The sequence below is a fragment of the Prionailurus bengalensis genome, chromosome A1 (genome assembly GCF_016509475.1).
Source record: "Prionailurus bengalensis isolate Pbe53 chromosome A1, Fcat_Pben_1.1_paternal_pri, whole genome shotgun sequence".
Classification (NCBI taxonomy): Eukaryota; Metazoa; Chordata; class Mammalia; order Carnivora; family Felidae; genus Prionailurus; species Prionailurus bengalensis.
This window is the reverse complement of record NC_057343.1, coordinates 60,572,343-60,592,863: the sequence shown is the minus strand read 5'-3', so window position 1 is coordinate 60,592,863 and position 20,521 is coordinate 60,572,343. Positions and strand designations below refer to the sequence as shown.

Here is a 20,521-nt window from a genome sequence, read left to right as displayed (position 1 = left end):
AAATACACAATGACAATAATACCTGGCTTCAAAGCATAAAGAAATTAAATTCCTCCCCTACTAGTCAAACTTACCTCAATAATCATTGATGTTGGCCTAATTAAAAAACAAGAAGACAAGCAAAAAACCCTTCTCTGAGGCTCTTGGGTGAAAGGACGGTACTAGTTTCCCCAAAAATATTAAAATAATATTATTCAAAAAGTAAGGAAAAGGGTTATAAATTATGCTATGGCATAGGCATTGGAAAAGAAAACGAAGGATGACCTATGCTGTTAATAAGTACATATGGGATGGTGTATGAGAAGAATTCTTAAAGAAACAGATTTCACATAATTTTCCAAAATAATCCAGACAAGTTCTAGGTTTAAGCTAGAACAGGGAGCTAGAGAGAGTACTGTTGACACTCTGACAACTGACCAAGAGCTGAACAAACTGAAAATTAGATATTTTTTTCCTGAAAATATTAGAAAACTGAAATTACAGTGTAATGGAGTAATCTGAAACCTGGAGAGAGAGAGAGAGAAGGCCAAGAGTTTGTTTACCTGGGACGGATCTTTCAAGACCATGTAAGCCATTAAGAAGACACAGTTTTTAAAAGTCAAATTGATAAAAGTTGGGCAGAAAACAAATGAGGAGCCACTTAGGGCCAGACAGGAGGGCTGCTCTCTTTCCCTTGCTCGGGGCTCACAGGGAAGATCAGAGTCTATGGACCACAGGAAAGGAGGAGAAGCCACCCGTGAAACTCCACTCCATCATCTCTACTCCTCCCCCAGGGAGTCAACCCTAAATCTACAAAAGTAAGGACCAGGAACACGCTCCCCTCATAGTGCTAGTGGAAAACGATTGCAGTTGGTGGGAATGATTTAACCCTGACAGGGGCAGATATGCTTTATATAATTGAGAGTGGGGAGACTTGATGGCCATGTCCAAATGCAGAGATTACCAGATTGTAGGTCACAATGAAAGTGGAAATTAGAGTACTAAAAAATGTGAAATATAATGGTTAGGATTAATCAGATGAAATATGGGCAGGCAGGGATTTGAGTATTTGTAATAAAAGTAAATGGAGTAGAATGACCAAAAACATGGAAGCAGGAAATTAGGCTTATGGTTCATTTATTATTTGTTAGAACTTTAATAAGGCTGTAGTAGTAAGCATTTGGTGGGAAACAGGGACCTTAAGATGGACAACAGTGAGAATTCTGGCATACCAGAGTAAATAAGATCAGATTCTCTTTGAATAATGGCCACCGGACCTTCTGAGCAGTGCAAGGGCTGAAAAACATGGAGCTGACACTTATCTGCCAATTATGAGACTAAAACAAGTGGTGAGATTGAGTCTTTATTATCTCTAACAAAGACCAGAGGCAGAGGCACAGTAAAGAGAAACACAGCCTACTAAGGTAGGTTTCATTTTGGGCCGTGATGTAGTCTGTAAAACACATTTATCAAATGACATAAGGGGTCTGGACACTATGAAAATGTAAAAGGAGAAGTCAAAAGAAAGATTTGTTAACAAGTAGAAGGGTCATCTTTTTCTTCCTTGTTAGACGATTTGGGATACAAATGCTTCAGGTGAAGCAAAGTTCAGGGACAGACGAGCAATAGTCAGTGACAAGGCTATTGTGTTCCTTTCCTAGGGATTCCATGATAAAGTTCTACAAAGTGAGTGGATCGAGATGATAGAAATTTAGTCTCACATTTCTGGAGCCTTAGAAATCTGAAATCAAGTTGTTGGCAGGAAAGTGCTCCCTCTGAAACCTCTCAGGGGAAGGTATTTTCTTTCCTCTTCCAGCTTTCAGTAGCCCTAAGAGTTTCATGGCTATGGCAGTGTAACTCCATTCTCTCCCTCATCTTCACAAGGCTATTTTCCTTTTGTGTCTGTGTGTCTCTGTGTTTTACCATGGTATTCTCTCTGTGGAGTCTAAATTTCCCCTTTCTCATAAGGATACCAGTCATATTGGAATAAATGACTTTATTTTAACTTGATTAAATCTGCAATACCTTATTTCCAAATAAGGCCACATTCACAGGTATTGAGAGTTAGGAGTTGTACATATTTGGAAGGGGTCACAATTCAACTCATACCAACTCTAAGTGCTAAAGCAAATTTAAAATTTGCCAATATTATTAGGAAATGCAAAAATAATAACAAAAGGCAAAAAATGATACCAGTAAATTTTAATTTTTCATTAGTCTTTTGAGTGTTCAACTGTCCTAAGCAATCTAGACAAGTATTAAATTACTACCTCAAGAAATCTTTTGAAGTAAGTACTATTTTTCTGGTCAAGACCATATAGCTGACAGGTGATAAGCCCATGTTATACCTAAGTCATCTTATTATGTTCTTATGGTCATGAGTTATTTAGTCATATGAATATAGAAAACAAAGTCCATAAGTAGACCTTTGGTATTAGCATGATCAAAAATAATTAGAAACTAAGATCAAACAGAGCAATGTCAATGTGACACCTTTTGCTTAGAGTGAAAAATTCAGAATGTGTGTTATTTATTTTTGGGAGAACTCAGACTTATAGGGAGTCAGTTAGGGAAATTAAAGAGAGAGAAGAAACTCATTCTTTAAGATCCTAAATGAGAATTTATAGTTGAGAACTTAATGTTTCAGAGATCTCACACCTGTTAGATTAGCCTCAAAACTATTTGGAAGACTTTTTTTTTATTGTTACCCATATTTTTATACCAGCTTGATATGGACAGAAAAAATATCATTACAAATAATTATACTATTTATTCACAAAGAAATTGAAAAGAAATAAAGAAAAAAAACTTGTAAAGGACATAGAGAAATAGAATTAAGAACAGTAGACTATTCTTACAAAATAAAACAGACCCTTCACCTACCCATCTAGAAATCACTCCTTGATGTTTACCCAAAGTAGTTGAAAGCTGATGTTCAGACAATAACCTGCACATGGGTGTTTTTAGCAGCTTTATTCATAGTTATTAAAAATGGAAGCAAGCAAAATGTCCTTCATGAGGTGAAGGGATCAATGATCTGCTAATTTGGACAATGAAATATTATTTAGTCCTAAAAAGCAATGTTATATCAAGCCATGCAAAGACTTGGAGAAGTCTTAAATGCTTATTGCTAAGTGAAGGAAGCCAATCTGGAAAGGGTATATACATTATGATTCCAATAACATGACATTCTGGGAAAGACAAAGCTATGGAGACAGTACAAAGATGAGTGGCTGCTAGGGGCTGGGGAAGGAAGGGATGTATAGACAGAGAACAGAGGATTTTTAGGGCAGTGAAGATACTCTAGGGGTACCTGGGTGACTCAGTGGGTTAAGCATCTGACTTCGACTCAGGTCATGATCTCACAGTTCATGGGTTCAAGCCCCGTGTCAGGCTCTGTGCTGATGGCTCAGAACCTGGGGCAAGCTTCAGATTCTGTGTCCCCTTCTCTCTGCCCCTCCCTCACTCATACTCTGTCTCTCTCTCCTTCAAAAATAAACATTTAAAAAATTTTTAAAAAGATACTCTGTATGCTACTCTAATGGTGGATACATGCCATTATACATTTGTCTAAACCCATAGAATGTACAACACCAAGAGTGAGCCCATTTTGTTTTCCTGAGTATTGATGAACAATCTGAGTGAAAGTTACTTGGTTTTAAACATTAATGTACATTAAAAACTAAGAGGGGCACCAGGGTGACTCAGTCAGTTGAACTTCCAACTCTTGATATTGGTTCAGGTCATGATCCCAGGGTTGTAGGATAGAGCCCCTCGTCTGGGTCTGAGCTGAGCATGGAGCTGACTTGGGATTCTCTCTCTCTTTCTCTCTCTTTCTCTTTCTCTCTATCTCTCTCCCTCTGTCCCTCCCCTGTCCTCTGTCTCTTTATCTCAGATTAAAAAAAATTAAAAAATTAAAAAGCCACAAATAAGCAAAGGAAACTAACAATTTGATTCAATTTAACTATAGGCTATGTTTAAAACAAGCAAGAATTTGAAAACTACTTCTTTGCTAAATTAATTTAGTTGTCAAACCAATTACTTATGTGACACAGAGTAAATTTATGTTATATTTAAGTTTATTTATGATTTTGTACTGTAAATTACAGTAAATTATTGAAGGCTAAGAGGCAACCCAACCCACTTCTTTTTAGCCATGCATAATTAAATTTCAGTAGAATTAAAGAGAAGGCCAGACATACTTTAACTCACCATGGCTCCATCACTCTTGTGCTGTCCAAGGTCCTAGGAGAAAAACTATTCATCTTGGGAGTTATAAAAGAATATAAACATATTTGGCTATTCAGAGTTCCACCTTTGGTTGGAACTCTACAAAATGATGTAGCCTCACATGGCTGAGGGTCCTTTTGACTAGTAATTCATTAAATATCATACTTTCAAATAGTCTTTCTTTTGTCGTCATTCTTAGAACAGTTACTTTTCAGACCATTTTTCAGAATGTTCTCTTATTTTCTAATTGCAGCTGAAATAACATTTTCAAGCATCGACAGTTGTGTTGTTCCTTACACATTACACTATATTCTTCCTGGAATTAGATTTTATTCCTGAACATTACAAAAGAGAGAGAGAGAGAGAAAACAATTTTATCTTTTTTTTTCTCTCCCACATGTATCTTTACTCAAGAAATGAATTTCAATATATTTCTGTGGAAGCATGGGTTTTAATTATTTTCTCAGGGACTGACAATTCCAATTTCCCAGATGATAAGTTCAATGTGTAATGCTCGATTATATATCACATTTCATTATATGCAACTGGATAATACCCATGTGAACATTATTCCCTGGAAACAGACCACTAAAATACCATTTAGTAAACTGTTGATTTAGGATACAAAATGATACTTCAGTATCCAGAAATAGTTAACAAAACATCAAAAATTATGTAATTTACTTTCTTAAAATATTTTAATAATGCCGAATTCTTTTTAGTTTGCAAAGCAATTGTAAAAGTGCTATCATTTTGTACTCATAGTAAACCCAAGAGATAACTATCGCTGTCTCCATTTTATAAATGAAGATATTACAGCTCTAAAAAATTTTCTGTTCCTAAAGTATCCTTGGTAGTTAAGGGCAGGGTTGCATATTTTACACAGAGTTTCTGACAGTAAGTCTTTGCTGGTTCCTATTATACAACTTCTTCTAGTTTTGGATATATGAGAATATTTAAATCCTCTTCTGAGAGAAGGAAATATTCTCAATATCAAATATTAAGCCACCAGCTTTTAGTGCATCATCTGGGGCATACAAAGCACGATATCTAGAAGAGCCCCCAAATTCACATTTTAAAATGAGTCAGGGATTGAATGAAATAAAATACATGTGCTCAAATAGGGTATAAATTCTATTTTTCTTTGTTCTAGGGCTTCTGAAAAAATGTGATTGTTGGTTAGCCGAACAAGTATTTCTCTAGCAGTGCAGCAGACGCTTTCCTTCTGGTGACATGTGAGAGTGGGTGGTGAGTATTTCAGATCAGAACACTGAGTTCTTGTGAACAAAGAATGTATAATGGCTAGATTTACTTTTTTTCCCTTTTTCCCCTTTGGATTGGCCATCATACAGTATTTTAGAATTAAATGCAAGCCCCTCTTCAAAAAAGAAAACAGAAAGCAATACTAGATACCTTGGCTACAGATAACCTCCGTAAAAGATCATTCCTTTATGTTTTATTTTCTCTGGAGAAAAATTCAAAAATGTTTAATCAGATGATCATGAAATTATAATTTCCCCTTTCTGAATATAAGATAAAATTCAATTATAATTGGTTATCATTAAATACACTTATTTCTTCTCTTAGATTCTACTTAGAGGAAAAAACAAATAAGAGTATGGTAAAGGGCTTTTCTAAAGTCAGAAACAGTTGCACATTTTCAAAGAAGACTAGATTTAATATATAAGTAAAAAAAGGAATAATTGGTTCAATTTTTTTGTTTGTAAAGAGTAATATGAATAGCAAAATAAGAATTCATTTTGAGACCACATGATTTTTAAGGAAACAAAGCATATTCTTGAACATAGGTCTTCATATTTCAGTGATATTACATTAGTATTTGAAACCAAGTTTGTAGAATTCTGAGTTATCTTCTTGTCAGAAAGGCTGAATAGTCTGATTTTATCCTTGCTTTTACTACATGTTAGGTATGTAAACATGCATAAGTGATTCACATTTCCTGTGTACCATTTTCCCGTTCTGAAAAATAGAAAAAAATAAGCTTAAATTATAGAGTTAATTTGAGGATTAAATGATAATACTAAGTAGCTTTTCAGCTATTTCTGATAATTTTATTGCTTCTCTAAACTGAGAAGATAAGTGCTAAAGGATGGACATTGTTTTTAAAAAAAGAAAAGCAAAAAGATGTTAGAAGAAGTGCATATTCAATATTTGCTAAAATGTGTTCACTACCCAGCTCTGCGTCCTGACCTCCTCACATACATCTAGGTTTCTGTAGAGAAAACTAAGGATCCAGTGGATTGAGAGAGAAGGATGACTTGGACTTGAAAAAGATCATCAGTCTTAGGCTTTTTACCTTCCTTTGTTTTCTGCAAAGGTGGAGGCTTTTCCTTATTTCAAGACTAGCTCAGGGAGTTCCAAGAGATTTGACGAGGTCAGAAGGGGTGGAGGGATATAAGGATTCAACGCTGCCGCTCCTGCCAGATGCTTTCTGAGCCCAAAATTTTCGGCTTGTCTAGGTTGCTGTCAAACAGAAGTATGCTGAGAGGGGTTTTGTGAGCATATGGCAAGTTTGATCATGGCAAAAACACACCTGTCTCTTTTGTCTGGAAAAGTTTCAAGGTGCTAGACTGGTTTGGCTGGATTCACCTGTGGGCAGAGCAGAGCGACCTGATGCAGGTGGGAGGCTATGTTCCATTTCTGTGATCAAGGGAAGAAACAAAATCTGTGTCTTCAGTGGTTAACTTGAAAGGCCAATATCTCTGCAAAGAAATGGCAGTGTTGGAGGTCTCCATGACACAGGAAGCTTGCATCCAAAAAGCCCCAATGTACCCCATGTAAAAACGAAAATAATGATTTGAGTAGATTTGCCATGCAGAAGACAACAGCGGTGGATTACAAGCACACCAGTTCAGCTGTACCTTCCCCACCCCCACTGCCTCATCTCCTGCCCCATTCTCCAACTGGGGCAGCCAGAGGCAGCATGGTCAAGGGAGAAAAGCAGTGACAGGAAATGATAGTGCACCATTTGGTTGATGCCCTGCAACATTCTCAGGCAAGACTCAAGCCACAGAAGGTGATGTGCTTACATTGGATAATTGGTCATATTTTTGACACTAATCTTAGCTAGGCTTTTTTCAATATCTAAAAATGGGTTTTCTAATACCCAAAGTAACCAAGAATGGTTTTGCATCTGAATATACTATCCAGGGGCAAGAAGGCAAGATCTGACAGAATATTTAAAGTGAAAGATGAGAAAGGAAAAAGTTTTGTAGACACTGCACACCCCTGAGTTCAGCTTTGTAGAAATATGAGTACTGTCTCATCAATAATATTTTCAAAATATTACTCAAATCTGCCACTATAACCTTATTCCTATTGATATGACTTTAGTTCAATCCACCATCCGTCTCACCTAAATAATGACACCAGCTTCCTGTTTGTGTTTCCACTCCTATGGTTTCTCTTCCCTTGTTTATTCTCTGCAAAAGAGGAAACATGGTTTTCTCAGAACATAAGGTAGCTTATGTTTAGCTTCCTTGCTTAAACAATTCAATGGCTTTGTATTGCTTTATTACAAAATTTAAACTCCCTGCCTTGTCCTAGAAAATCTGTCTTCTATTTCTCCATCTTTTTGGGGGGGCCACTTTCTCCTATGTTAACTCTGCTGTAAACTCAAATCTCTTGTGGTCATCTTCTGGCTCACCATGGCTCTACTGTTCCCAGTGCCTATGGAACCTACCTCTTCTTTCCAACCCTTCTGAGAGCCAGCGAACTAACTACATCTCTTCAAAGAACTCCTTTACCTTCCTGCCTAAACAAAGTGTCCTATGCATCTCTCCATCTCCACTAATTATTTTCTCCTTTACAGCATTGATTTATAATTCACTACAACACTGACTAAAATAGCCCTCGTACATTTAATGTTTTAGTGCTCTTTTCTTTTTTCAAAACACTGTATCACCACATGTCAAACAAAGTCTTCACTTGGTGAGTGCTCAAATATTCATGAAAGGAATTATTATGTTCTTATTGTTAGTACTAATATATTATTTTCAACTCAAAATATAGGAAAAATGTACAGAATAAAAAGAAAAGTAGGAGAAAGAAAATAATAGAATCAGACATTATTAAACAGAAATGTTACATCTTGTGAGGAGGGGACTATAGAGATAATAAACAATGCCCAAAGTTGATTCTTTAGAAGTGCAAAAATACAGGATGATCTACCAAGGCAAACTAGGGAAAAAGAAAAGCACAAAGAAGGAAAATTAACTTTAGAAAATGGAATAGATTAGTAGAAGACATCTAAAACTTTTAGGACAATGAAAACATTAATGGCAATATATTTGAAAAGGAGTAATATGGATATTTTAGGAAACATATCCTCAACTAATATAAATGAAATTGTAGCTATTCATATAAAATATGAATCAATGGCCAAAAATTCTTCCTACAAAAAGTTTTAGGGAAAAAACAAATGATCGCCAATAGTTTTGGAGATGTTTTAAGAAAACTTTGGGGAAACAAACAATCCTCATCTTACAAAAGCTGCTCAGAGAATAGAAAAAGAGGAAGGATTCCCCAGCACATTGTATTAGACCCGTATAACCTCAATTATAAAACTGGACAAGAATAGTACAAGAAAATAAAATTGTAGAGCAAACTCATTTAAGAACATTGATGCAGAAAGCATGAATACACTCTTACCAAATGGAAACCTGCAACCTATATATATAAAATATATCACATTTACATTTGTTTCATTCCAGCAATAGAAAAGAACTTTGTATCATAAAGTGTCACAGTGTGTTTGCATACTTTAACAAATAGAAAGTTAATCTTATTGTATTGAAACATATTAACAAATAATAAATTAATCTCAATAAAATAAATAATTTATTAATAATAAATTAATCAAATATTGCATTGAAATATTTGATAAAAATTCAGCACCTGTTCATGAATAAAAATAAACACAGAAACAAAGCATTTCTCAAATCATTAGCTAAAGGTTCCTTCACCTGATGAAAGGGTATCTGTTAAAACCTGTATCAAACAATACCTTTTTTGATGTAACTTTAAAAATATTATAAAGATCTGTAGTAGACCTCAACCAAACTCAAAGTGACCTAGGCTAGTACTTTGTGATGTCTCTGGGAATAACATAGACGTGGTCAGAGAGTACACAAAGATCATTCACAAGGCAGGCTGCTAGGCTACATAGCATTTATTGGATATGCAATGTTTCTAGGATAGTCTTAATATCTCTAGGATAGCCTCTCCATAAATGTACTATAGTGCATACCGTGAGAGAAGGAACATGTGTGCAGTTCAAAAATTAATTGGAACGGGAATGTGTAAGGAAATAACTAAACGTCTTTTGTTGCATTCAATTGAGCCCAAGAAAAATGAGTCTAATTCCTGAAGGCTATTGCTCCCCCAGCATGTGTGCTTGTTCTATTTCATCTCTACTGGCATGCTTCATTTTATAACACTTTGCAGATACTGCCTGTTTTACAAGTTGAAGGTCTGTGGAAATTCTGCATGAAGCAAGTCTATCAGCACCAGTTTTCTACTAGCATTTGCTCACTTCACATCATTGTGTCACATTTTGGCAATTCTCGTAATATTTCAAACGTTTTCATTATTGTTATATTCGTTATGGTGATCTGTGATCAGTGATTAGAACTCACTAAAAGTTTGGATGATGGTTAACGTTTTTTAGCAATAAAGTATTTTTTAATAAAGGGGTGCACATTTTTAGACATAACACTATTGCACATATATTAGACTACAGTATAGTGTAAACATAACTTTCATTTGCGCTGAGAAACCAAAACATTTCTTTGACTTGCGTTATTGTAATATATGCTTTATTTGGAGTGGTCTGGAAATGAACCCACAGTATCTCTGAGGTATTGCCTCTGTGTCAGAAAGTAATTGTTCAGGTTCAATAAATTATATTTGATATTACTTTTTCATTTCAATACAGCTGAAGGATTTACTTCATTCCATAACAGGAAGTTCCACCAATTATTATTTCAATAGTCTTCCAAATTATTATTTAAAAAAGTATACACTCGGGGCGCCTGGGTGGCGCAGTCGGTTAAGCGTCTGACTTCAGCCAGGTCACGATCTCGCAGTCCGGGAGTTCGAGCCCCGCGTCAGGCTCTGTGCTGATGGCTCAGAGCCTGGAGCCTGTTTCCGATTCTGTGTCTCCCTCTCTCTCTGCCCCTCCTCCGTTCATGCTCTGTCTCTCTCTGTCCCAAAAATAAATAAACGTTAAAAAAAATTTTTTTTAAAAGTATACACTCATGCTCATAACTTCCTAGGTATTTGCAAATTTATATTTGCACTAATGTAAAATTTCGTGGAATTTCCATGGCAGTTCAAACTTTATGATTTAGAAATATTCTTGACATAAACAGATCTCATATGTGAGGAACATGGTAAAATGATGTACTAAGTACACTTACTAGGACATAACACTTTTGTAAACAAATCAAAATTCCTTTTACATAAATTAACATATTATAATTATGTTACAGTGCGTTTAATCACATAGCACATAATTGACTTCATATTAAAAATATTAAAAGGGGGACAGTGTCTTATTTATATAAGAATACTTACTAAAAACTTAGAAGTAATAGAAAAGTCACCATTTAATGATCATTATGGTAATAACTGACACAGGCAAAATCCATAAGTTAATGAGAAATCACTAGATTGTAAGTGCTGGCGTATTCAAAAAGTCTGAAATTATCATGTTACAGATTAATATTAACAAAATGAACAAAAGATTAAATTTCATAATGGAAATATTTGGCACATACTATCTTAATCAATCAAATTTAATATTACCAATTTGGGACTTTAGAGATTACTAATGTTAAGTATTTATGTTTTTCCCCAAGGTTTTATTGAGATACACCTGACAAATAATACTGTATTAATCCAATGTGTACAAACATAGTAATCTGATATATGTATATAATGTGAAATAATTACCATAATAGGTTGAATTAACCTCATATAGTTATTTTTCTTCTTGTTATGAGAAGTTTTAAGATCTAATCTTTTAACAACTCTGAAATATTCAATACAATATTAACTGAAGTCACCATGCTGTACATTACTTTCCCAGAATTTATTTATCTTATAACTGCAAGTTTTTATCTCTTGAACACCTTCACCAATTTCCCTCAACCCCCACCCAATATACCTGTCAGACATTTGTATGTCTTCTTTGTAAAAATATCAGTAGAGTTTCTCTGCCTATTAGCTATTTATTCCATTTAGGTATTATATTTTTACTGAGGTAAAGAATGATGACTATTTCTCTATGTATGATTGATTTTCATGGATTTATACCAAAATGAATGCAAGGCATAAAAATTTCAAAAGATTTTTTTTGAGCCAATGGAATTTTTTTCTTCAACAATATGCATAGGTTCTTAAAAAGAATGTCTGACAAATATTTTTTATATAATTATTTTCTTTATCTCCCAGTAAAGAAAGATTGCAAATATAATATTACGTACTACTACTAATGTTTTAGACTTTGGTGGGGGAAAGTAATTATTCTTAGATCAACTATGTAACATATAGGTAGACACTGAGAATATATCTGGTTTCCTAATGAAAAGTCTCTGAACTTTTCACACCAAAAGACACTCTGTGGGCTTGAATTCTCAGCCTGGTGGAGTTAATGGGGCTCTAAACTAACATTACTATAATTAAATTTTAATTAACTGATTTAAAAAATTTTAAACTAACATCCAGAAAACACAGTGTCAGAAAACCCCCCTTTATATTTTTAAAAACTTACAATGTAGTAGCTTGGTTAAGACAAAATCCCCAACTTTACACACAAGATCAGAATTAATAAAAATGATGATTTCTACCCTCCAGCTCCACTGACTCATAGTATCTGCTTTTATTACTCTATCTAAATATTTGTATGGGAAAATGGTGCTTGATCTCAGATTTTGGTTTGATCCAGAATGACATAAGTGGTTAACTTGAAAATACCAACTTTTTGGTAACCAATTGGTGGGTTAAAAAATAAAATTCAGGACACCTATCCAGAGAGACATAGCATGAAAACATTAATAAACAAAGAAGTGGGGCACCTGGGTGGCTCAGTTGGTTGAGCGTCTGACTTCAGCTCAGGTCATGATCTTACAGTTTGTGAGTTTGAGCCCTGTGTCAGGCTCTGTGCTGACAGCTCAGAGCCTGGAGCCTGCTTCAGATTCTGTGTCTCCCTCTCTCTCTGCCCCTCCCCAACTCATCCTCTATCTCTCTTTCTCTCAAAAATAAATAAACATTAAAAATTTTTTAAAAAAATATGGGGCGCCTGGGTGGCTCAGTCGGTTAAGCGTCCGACTTCAGCCCAGGTCACGATGTCACGGTCCGTGAGTTCGAGCCCCGCGTCCGGCTCTGGGCTGATGGCTCAGAGCCTGGAGCCTGCTTCCGATTCTGTGTCTCCCTCTCTCTGACCCTACCCCGTTCATGCTCTGTCTCTGTCTCAAAAGTAAAATAAACGTTAAAAAAAAATTAAAAAAAAATTTTTTTAAATAAACAAAGAAGTGATCTTTGTCATTTTTCTGATAATAAATTTCCATCATACCCCCATAGCAGGAACTTTGGACAGATAGGAAAATATTTCTGTCATTGTGATTTTATATGGCAGTGCATCAGAGACTGAGTATTTGTGCTCCAATATTTGTGTATATGGCTATTGGATTAATTGTTATCTCATCTGGAAAAATGTCAGGAAGCACTTGAGCTATCATGCTGACAGAGAAATCTTTCCAGAGATGGCACTTACAATGCCCTCCTAAATTGTTCCATGTATCTTAAAGTACCAAGTCCAGCCTAGTGCTATGAGATCTCATAAGATGTTATTCTTGAGTGTATATTGCAGATTTGCTGAAATGTGCTAATGAGGGCAAGGACCTAGAGCCTGAGGTAAAATAAAGCTATGTGGTAAGGGTTACATTTTTTCTTAAAGAATCAAGATTAATGTCTGTATGTTTGAAAAATAATGCACTCAAATGGGAAGGAGGGGATTCTTGTGAACACAGTGGACTGAACTAATGAGAATAGGTCCTTGTATTAAAACATATAAATATTCAGGGAGCCTGGGTACCTCAGTAGATTAAGCATCTAACTCTTGGTTTGGGCGCAGGTCATGGTCTCGTGATTCATGAGTTCAAGCCCCATGTCTGGCTCTGCACTGTCAATGCAAAATCTGCTTGGGATTCTCTCTCTCTTTCTCTGCCACTCCCCCTCTCTCTCTTTTTCTCTCTCTTAAAATAAATAAGTAAACATTTTTTTAAAATTCTCGTTAGTGTTTTAAGAATATGTACTTAATCAAAAGAAAGAAAGAAATTAATTCCAAGTTACAAGGAGAAAGAAGATGAAGAAGAACCATGAGTGGGAACCAGAGCCAAACATTTCAGTGGGTATCAGAAGGCGATATGCGCTTAAGTTCCAGTCAGAAAACTGGCCATGCCATAGACCTTCACAGTCAGCACATCTCACAGGGAGATGAAACTGAGCATCTTGCATTAGATCAGCATTGAGGAAATGTTGGCTTATCTTTGATGTGAGACTATAAATGTTTATCTCAGTGGCTCAGCTATGAAGCATGGAAACAGGATGCTTATTAATCACAAATGAATGTACAATTATAGATAAAAATATTAATTTTGTTCTTTAAATTTTTTGAAGTTTATTTTTGAGACAGAGAGAGAGCAGGGTGGGGGCAGAGAGAGGGAGAGAGAGAATCTCAAGCAGGCTCTGAACTGCCACCACAGAGCCTGACATGGGGTTTGAACACACAGACTGTGAGATCATGGCCTTAGCTGAAATCAGGAGTTGGTTGCTTAATCGACTGAGCTACCCAGGCACCCCAAGATCAAAAATTAATTTTAAAAAGTGATCAGAATGAAGACAGATACCATATGTTTTCACTCTTATGTGGATTCTGAGAAACTTAACAGAAGACCATGGGGGAGGGGAAGGGGGGAAAACGTTAGAGAGGGAGGGAGGCAAACCATAAGAGACTCTTAAAAACTGAGAATAAACTGAGGGTTAATGGGGGGGTGGGGGGAGGGGAAAGTGGGTGATCGGCATTGAGGAGGGCACCTGTTGGGATGAGCACTGGGTGTTGTATGGAAACCAATTTGACAATAAATTTCATATTAAAAAAAAAGAATGTAGACAAATCATATGGATTGCAAGGTATAAATAAAATATTTTATAGGAAGACTTTTTCATTCCAGGGCTCTCAGATACCACAGAAAACAATGGTAAACAATAAATAATTTACAAAGAACTAGAGATATAATAAAGAATATGAACGATGACATTTAAAATAAGCACGTTTAAAATGTTTAAAGTGAGGGGTGCCTGGGTGAGTTGGTTGAGCATCCCACTCTTGATTTCAGCTCAGGTCATGATTCCAGGGTTGTGGGATCTAGCCATGGAATCTCTCTCTCTCTCTCTCTCTCTCTCTCTCTCTCTCTCTCTCTCCTTCTCCCTCTGTACCTCTTCCCCACTCAATCTCTCCATAAAAAAATAAATCAATAGATAAATAAAATAAAATGTTTAAAATGAAAAGTGGGCTACAAACTGTGACAAAAAATATCACATAAAAAGAGCACAAATAATAAAAACTCTGTAAAATGAAAAAAATCTATAAACAACAATGTAGTCATTGAGTTAAACAAAAATAGCTAACAAACAGACAAAATCAAACCAATGATGACTCATCACCTAAGAGAGAATATTGGACATAAGATAAGGAACCCAAGGAAAGGAAAAGGAACACAAGTCTTGAAACTGGCGTTTGACAGCATCAGCAATCGTATTTAATGTTTTAATCTACTTGTATGCATTTTTATGATCTATGAATGTAAAAATTCTAAATTTTTTTCTCTTTCTCTTTTTTCTCTTATAATTTAATTTTCCCAAATTATGCAACCACTGAAAAATTTGGACATATGACAAACTTACACATTGCTGTTGTGCACATTAGACAGGAAAGTGAACTGACCACCTCACCGTCTCCACTAGCATCTTCTCAGAGATACTTGCATCACTTTGAGAAGACTCAGAAAGCATTTGCTCTGAAAGGACTTGCTCAACTTGGGATAGAAACAGGGAAGAGGAGCATGAGTTGCAAAATAGTGGGTACCTGGAATGATGTCAGACAAATCCTAGTATTCCACAGTACATCTTTTGGGAAGATGACGTTTGAAGAGGAGAGTAAGGACAAGAACTTTGGTTAATGTATGAGTCCTATAAGAAGATATAGCCTTTCTATGGGCATTTTATTTTGGGCATTTGACATAAACATGGAATAATATGTTGATGTTGACAAAAAGAAATAGTAACACAAAGATTTTATGCAAAACGAAGAATGAGATACCATGAGGAACGGTACAGAATCAGGATGAGAAAGAGTAGACAGTGTTCTTTAATTGATACTGGAAGAAAAGTGGAAGACTGAATTGAAAAAAAATGGGGATCTTATGTACAGATATCTTGCAGACAATCTGAATTAGGGAGTGGAGATTTTAAAAGAAATCTAGGAAGTAAAGATAAATATTAAAGATTGACCATAGAACATAGAATAAGAAAAGTAGACAACCAAGGAGATCTTAAGCTTACAAAAAAGAGGGCAAAAACTGTGAAAAAGAGGAAACTTAAAGGAGTTGAATCTATGATGAACTAAAAGAGAACAGATGCTCAAGATATGAGGGTTATTGTCCAATGCATTACTGTTGTAAGAAAGAGGAATTAAAGAGTAGGAAATTAGTTCGGGGAAAGGAGATATGGGCAAAAGGAAATTATTGATTTTAATCATTAAGTGACCAACCATTATTGATCTTGGTAGAGTACTTTTTGCAGTGATAATGGCATTTCAGTTTTTAGAGTTGAATTTCTATGCCATTTGTTACCCCAAAAGACACTCCCCAGTCTTCCTGGGCACATGGTTGCACGTGGCTGCTGGCGAGACTAGAAATTATAGTTCTTTCATTTATGTTCTTATATTTGGGGACTTCTATTGTTTAGACAATATATAAACTTTAGTCAAAATAAAATAGACTTTAAACTTCCAAGTAGGCTGCTGTGTAACAGAAACCTAAAGTACATGGCATTGGATTGGTGGTTAGGCCACCTGGACCCATAAAGATTGACTCGTTATGCTATCATAACTGGTAAACCCATTGTCTTTGATGACTTACAAAGCAGAATACGTGGCTATTGAACCTCTTTGATCGCCAACCTCTAGGGGAGTGGTTGTAAAAAGCTATAATGTGAGTGTATATTGCCTCATTCTTGCTGCTTTATGCAAATTATTACAATAAAAAATCACCTCTAGCAAGATTTTACTTACTTTCAAAACAAGAAGAAAGGAAAAGGCCAGAAATATGAGGTTTTGCAGAGTTGAAAAATCTCATTTTGTATTCATCAAGACCAGGAAAATAAAATTGTTATTCATAACATTTATCAAGGCATCTCTTTATGATTTTTCAGCCAAGAAAGGTTACCTAAGCTTGGGGTGATTCTAAAAGAATGAGTGTTGCCTTTTGCTCCAGCCTATTGTATCAAGAGCTCTTCAAGTTACCTTCATTTCTCAAAGTTAGGGAGAAATGGTCACACAAAATAAAATCTTACATCAGGCGTTGTTTCTCAAATACTGCACTGAGGGAAAGTAAATAGATGAGAAGTCCAATAACTTTTGAGAGAGTAATTACAAAGAAATTATGGCCTATAAAAATCTGATTGTTTTTCTCCAGAACAGTTTTCAGCCTCCTAGAATTACAAGTGCTAGAAATAGTTTATAAAAGTGCATCTCTAAGGAGAATATCAACTTTCTTCAGATCTGGCCACAGAAGATTATGGACGCAATGAAGAAACTCCCAGAAATCAGAGTCAAGTGCCAAGGAAAACTGAAGAAAAGATGGTTTTTCTCACAGATCAGAATGACTCTCACCAATGAACTTATGCAACATTCAGCAAAACCAGCCTTTATCATTTCTGCCCAGAATTTCAGCAGCATCATCGACTGATGGACATGTTTCTCATTCTATGTTCTACATGGACTCTTTTTTTCAGTAGCATTTGTTTGTTCCTGTTTCACCTAATACGTTATTCTCCTTATCAACTTTGGACGCAGGCAAAGGGAGCTCTGCCTTGGGCTCCCCTCATTGGCAGGCCTGACTCTTTCATTATTCAGCTTTGCCCCCATCATCAAGGTGAAGATTCTACAGGCCAAGTGGACACACAATGGAAGCCCACATTCCACTTCTGTGCCGTGTTCCAGACACCTGGGACTTCAGGACACCCTGTCTAAACAGTTCCACATTGACCTCCAGGTTTTTCTCAGGCTCTTCATTCACATCATCTCTTGAGAGTTGCCTGCTCCACTGTTGGCCTTAGCTTATGCCCAAGAGCTCGCTAATGGGCAGCTATTCAGAGGGGCTTTGAGGGTACTTTGGACTTGTAGGCTGAGGTGTCACACAATTGACCATTAAGGAAAGGTGTGAAAAGAAAGAAGGGCAAAAAAGGTTACGAGGTGGGGCATTTATAATGTGTTGCCACATTCATAGATGGAAAAATGAGTCTGAGAATTCTGAATTTCTCAAAGGGGTAGATGAAAGGTATTTAGTTAACAGTCTATTTGCTTGAATTATAATTTTTTAATATTTAGGTACATGTTAGGTAAGCCTCCATTTGTTTTTTTGTTTTTTGTTTTTTTTAAATTTTTTTCAACGTTTATTTATTTTTGGGACAGAGAGAGACAGAGCATGAACAGGGGAGGGGCAGAGAGAGAGGGAGACACAGAATCGGAAACAGGCTCCAGGCTCTGAACCATCAGCCCAGAGCCTGACGTGGGGCTCGAACTCACGGACCGCGAGATCGTGACCTGGCTGAAGTCGGAGGCTTAACCGACAGCGCCACCCAGGCGCCCCAGTAAGCCTCCATTTGTAATCACGGTTCTGTCCCCAGAAATATTGGGGCAAATGTGTGTGTGGACAGTGAGGATGATTATGGAGGGCAGATCATTTTTCTCTTAGTTTGTAAGTTGCCAGGTAATAGAATCCACAACTGGACATAATGGATAGAATTGTCCTTTTGGCACAGATTACGGGCTTTGAGCTGAGTGTGGCCGTAGGATAAGACCTTGGGCTTTGTCCTTCAGCTAGAGAGTTAGTTCAATTTGTTGGAAGAAGTGTGCGTTAGTTCAATTTGTTGGAAGATATGTGGTGGCCACAGGAAGGACTCTGGCCATCTGCTAGCTGCCCCCCGCCCCGCCTCCAATCTATTTCCTTCTTTTTGGGCACATGGCTGCACAGCTGTGAACTACCTTTCTCATCCCCAGACTTACATCTATATTTGCTTCTGTACTCAAGTTCTCATCAATAAAATATGAACTGAAATGAGAGGTATTTAAAAGGTCTTACCCTGTTCCTCCTCTCTATTTTCCTGCCTAGGGACTGATATGTTGATGTGGCAGAAGTACATCGTGAACCACGCTGAGGAAGGCAACATCTTGAGGATGGTGGAGAATTACATGGGAAGAAGACAAATCCATAGAAGAAGATCACAGAGCAAAGCCTCACTTGCATAGGCTCTTTGGACTTTTAAATTGTTCCATGTGCACGAGTCAAACTTAAGGCATTGTCTTTCATTTGCTTGTTTGTTTTCCAGCAGTTTAGTCTTTATCCTAATAAAACTGCTTAGGAAAATATGAGCTGATTGCTATTCTTTTAAAGGGAATGGCTAAACACAATTGTAATGGTAAAAAAAAAATCTGCTCATTTTTCTTTACTTAGATTGGATAAGAGACAGATGGATTGTATGGAAATAAGTAACTTATAACATGGTCTTTTTGTTATGTAATTTCTCCCATGCTTAAGAAGTATTATATTAATCACAGTTCTAAGAAGAGTCAGGTTTACATTGTCATATGAAGTCTTTTCATGGATATCTCCTCCAACTGTCAGAGAAGTATTATATACATGTAGCAGTGTCATAGAGCATACAGTATAGATAAAATATATAGTTTATAGAGTAAATTGATTATACGGTAAAGAGTATATAAAGTACACAGCATGTAGGGTAGATAGAGTAATACTATACATTACTCTCCATGTGTTCACAAATAGATACATTCACATATTACTTCTACACAGAGAGAATTTGTTTTCTGAAACCATTAGAAGATTTGAATTTTCACAAGTCACAAATAACAGAACTTTCAAGGTGTTCTAAAATTAGACAGAAAATAGTTACTTATAAGAAACCATCCAGAAATGCATCATTAACTCTCAGAATGTGTAAATAAATCTGACATTTGCCAGAAGCTAATGAGATACATGCTTGCTGTCTAACTTGTCAAGCATTCTTTTTGGGAAATCTTAAAAAGAGAAGCCTTCTAAATCTGAGTCATTTACATGAGACCAAGTCAAAACATACCAAACATCAAAATCAGGTTCCTGTTCTCTAAAGGTATTTCATATGAAGAAGCAAGGTCTCCATTGTTGGATAGATTTGCTTTAGAATCCTCATCCTGTGAATTACTGGTTGTCATCTTAGGCAATTTACTTCCTTTCTTGAAGCCTTGTGAACGCTAAAAACTTAGGAGTCAGAACCAACTCTACTGTGGTTTCAGCTACTGGCAATGCTATAAATGTTCTTGCCCTTTCTTTTTCCCCTGCATTTTCGCCAGTTTATTTTGTAACTGCTGCCTCCTTTTAGAATGTAAAATCCAGTATCTCAATTATCAGCTTAGATTTAGATCACTTATGTCTAAATGCCTGATAAAGTAGTTTGGTATATACCCCTCGCAACAAAAGTGGATGCTTTCTGCATTCGACTCCATCTCAGATCTCTTCCTTCAAGGAAATATACTTGAATTTTGGTAGGTGTGCAGAAAATGATGCTGTTTGCATTACTTCAATCCAGAAGGTCAAAGAGTATTACAAATGATGGACTACATCATTATGACAGCATGGTGATGGAGGAACATGAAATGTTATTGGCACATCTGAGTCCCAAAGAATATCAGCAAAAAAAATAGTTTGACAATGACATCATAAAATTACTGTTTATAATCACTGGTGGCTCATTTTATTTCAAAGTCTTTGGTTTTGTTGATCATCTCCATTATGTATCTGTATTCTATTTCAGCTCTTTTCAATAATTTATTTACAATTTCCTTCTTTTTTTGGTTTAGTCAATCTTTTTCTTGCTATTTAAATCAGATTTCTATTTCATTAATATTTTAGACTATTTGTTTTTCAAATGTAATCACTTAAGTGCAATA

General features: G+C 36.1%; 1 long non-coding RNA gene across 1 annotated transcript; it reads left to right on the top strand.

Moving 5' to 3' along the window:
* The first annotated feature begins 5,090 nt into the window (after positions 1 to 5,090).
* LOC122483912 lies at positions 5,091 to 18,946 on the top strand. Its single transcript, XR_006297495.1, has 2 exons — positions 5,091 to 5,457; positions 18,687 to 18,946. It is a non-coding gene; the product is annotated as an uncharacterized LOC122483912 (long non-coding RNA).
* Positions 18,947 to 20,521: the final 1,575 nt, after the last annotated feature.